The sequence below is a fragment of the Malania oleifera genome, chromosome 13, assembly GCF_029873635.1.
Source record: "Malania oleifera isolate guangnan ecotype guangnan chromosome 13, ASM2987363v1, whole genome shotgun sequence".
Classification (NCBI taxonomy): domain Eukaryota; kingdom Viridiplantae; phylum Streptophyta; class Magnoliopsida; order Santalales; family Ximeniaceae; genus Malania; species Malania oleifera.
Window position 1 is genome coordinate 40,345,659 of NC_080429.1, and position 2,987 is coordinate 40,348,645.

The window sequence follows — 2,987 nt, forward strand, 5'->3', positions numbered from 1 at the left end:
GAGAAGAGGGGCAATGAGAATCGACCAAGAGGCAACAATGGCGGGAGTTGAAATGTCGGATGTGAAACAAGATTTTAAATGAAATTTGACCATTATGACCAAGTCGCACTAGCTCTTGTTCTAGTCGCTCTTGGTCACACCCTTTTAATTTAAACAGTAAAGCATGAACACCCAACCAGGTTGCATACCCACTCAATACTGGTCGTGGACATGGTCGAATCTCCCGATATTTTCAAATTTCAGCAGAGTTTAGGGACTGGACCAGGTCACCCTTACGCGTGTTGGTCACCCCTTTAGTCACACCTCCAACTTATCCTAGAAATTACTGCTAAGAATCTAAAGCCTAATTACCCTACAATGTACAATATAAGTACTTAAAAGGAAAAGAAAAATTATCGAGTTGCCTCCCAGAAGCGCTAAGTTTACCGTCTACAGTCGGATGTATTAGCGCTCATATTGAACTCAACCCGGTTCAATGTTAAAATTGTCCTCCCCTCTTTCCTTGTCACTCCCTTTCTTGCTTACCCCTGAATTTTCCTCTAGATTGGAGTTCGAAGCATAAATTGTAGAAGGGTGCTCATAAGGATCCTCCAGGTCAAAGGTGGAAAGGCTTTCAAGCTGAATTGTACTATCCAAAGGGTCCCTCCATAGAATTGAGGGATCCACTTCCCCATCAATTTTATCAATCATGCCCTCATCCACAGCTTGGATGAATTTAAGTGAATGTTGGGAGGCATGAAATAAGTTCAGCCGAAGTTGCCTATGGCCAAGGGAGATGTCCATAATCCCTATTCTGTATTGAATGCAAGCATTAGCCGTGACTATGAATGGTCATCCTAAAAGGACAGGGATCGGATTCATGGAAGATTTCATATCTAAGATAATGAAATCGACAGGGAAATGGAACTTTTGCACTTTGACCACTACATCCTCTACTACACCCTAGGATTTCTTTATGGATTGATCAGCAAGACACAATGTGACCGGGGTGGGCTGTAGCTCTCCTAGATTAAGTTTCTGGTAAGCTGAGTGTGGATGGATGTTCACGCTCGACCTTAGATCTAAAAGAGCCCCATCAATGGTGCAATTTCCAAGTACACACAAAATAATGGGTGAGCCGGGGTTTTTCAGTTTAGGGGTAAGGTGCCCTAATATCATTGAACTCATGCGCTCGGCTCGCTTCTCTAATCTATCCATATGCACCCTCAACTCATGCTCCTATGTGTACAAGTCCTCAAGGAACTCGGTGTACGCAGGCGTTTGCTTGATATCATCTAGCAAAGACTTGTTGACCTTTACTTGTCTAAATATTTCCTATATGGACTCAGTGGAGCCTCCTTCCTAAACAAAGAAGGTACAAGAAAAGCTACAGGGTATGGTACTAGAGAGACACAAAATGCCCTATGAGGGGCATAATGATGCTTGGTTCCTCTAGTGATAAGTATGGGAGTAAAGGGTTTATATATTAAACTAGAGGAAGATAGGGTGCAAGAATCAGAGTTGGGTACTACCCTATTCTCTTCCTCAGTCCTTCCCTCGCTCAACTGCTTCTTTACCTTATTGTTTGTCATCCTACCACTCTTGAGAGTGGTCACTACCTGGACCGACTCGTGATATGATGAGAGACTAGTGTCTTATTCACATTCCACCCTGTATTGTCCCTTGGGGTTCACTAAAGGCTAACTCAACAACTTTCCCTCATCTCTCTGACTCAAGGTGGCAGCTACTTGCCCTATGGTGGCTTTTAGCTTTGCGATAGATTAGAAGTAAGAGTGAAGGAGCTACCAATCTATTTGGCAGTCAGCTTCAATGCCTTTGAGGGCTTTCAGCACCGTCTCCTGAAATGTATCGTACTTGGGCTGAGGAGGAGGTGGTTGCTGAACTGATGAAGGTCTGAGGGCAAATGTTGGATGCTTTTGAGAGTTATTGTATGGGCGAGGAGGTTGAGCATCAGGGGCTTATGGAGGTCTTTGGGATTGAAAATCCTGAACTTGTGGCCTCTAAAAGAAGTTAGGATGTTATCTCCACCCAAGGTTGTACGTATTAGAGTAGGGGTCATTTGACGGCTTATCATACCAATTATTGGTAGAATTAACTTCTTCCTACACAAGCTTAGGTAGGGAGGGCACATGTGGGAAATTGTAGCTAGAATGGAAGGGGTCGAAATAAACTGCACACACTTCTACACAGGCCTTTGGCTGCTATTGTTGTCTTAAGGACAAGCACTGATATAACTTTTTAGATATAGTGTGCAGAGTGGGTGCTAGGTCATGATCTGAGGTCAACTCATAAACTCCCTTAGGTTTGGAGGTGGATGGGTTAGGGGGTCTACGAGCAGCAGTAGTGTGCTGCTGAGAGTTCTTAGCTAGGTTTTCAAGGAGAACCTATACCTCAATCTCGTGCTTTGTGAGGAAAGTACCTCCGCATGATGCATCAATCATCGACCTATATCTCTCAACTAACCCTTCATAAAAGGTTTGGACTAATTGCCACTGCGAGACTTGATGACTTGATGATGTGGGCATTTGCGGAGTAAGTCCCTAAAGCATTCCTAGGTCTCAAATAAAAGTTCCCCATCCATCTATCAAAAACTTGTGATGGCTCTCCAAAGCTGATTCATCTTCCTAACTGGGAAATACTTCTTTAGGAATTCATACTACGTGGTGGCCTAATTGGCCAATGAGTTCGGCACTAAGGACGTCAGCCAATATTTGGCCTTATCCTTCAAAGACAATGGAAAAATCCTAAGACGAAGAGCTTCATCACTAAAGTTGGTTATGCAGATGGAGGAACAAATCTCCAAAAACTCATCCAAATGCTGGTGGGCATCATCAAGATGATAGAAGTCTTTATCTCGAATTGCACCATCTGAATATCCGGGAAATCGGATGCAAGATGGCGAAGTGTATGCATTAGGTACAAGGGGCCGAAGGGGTTGCTCTCCCACCATAGGTAGGCGGGGAGCTTGGGGTTCCAGTATTTGATCA

At 43.9% G+C, this 2,987-nt stretch overlaps 1 non-coding gene across 1 annotated transcript; it reads left to right on the forward strand.

The window, feature by feature from the left end:
• The first annotated feature begins 2,506 nt into the window (after positions 1-2,506).
• Positions 2,507-2,613, forward strand: LOC131147022 (small nucleolar RNA R71). The gene has a single exon (XR_009134556.1). It is a non-coding gene; the product is annotated as a small nucleolar RNA R71 (small nucleolar RNA).
• The last annotated feature ends 374 nt before the right edge of the window (positions 2,614-2,987 follow it).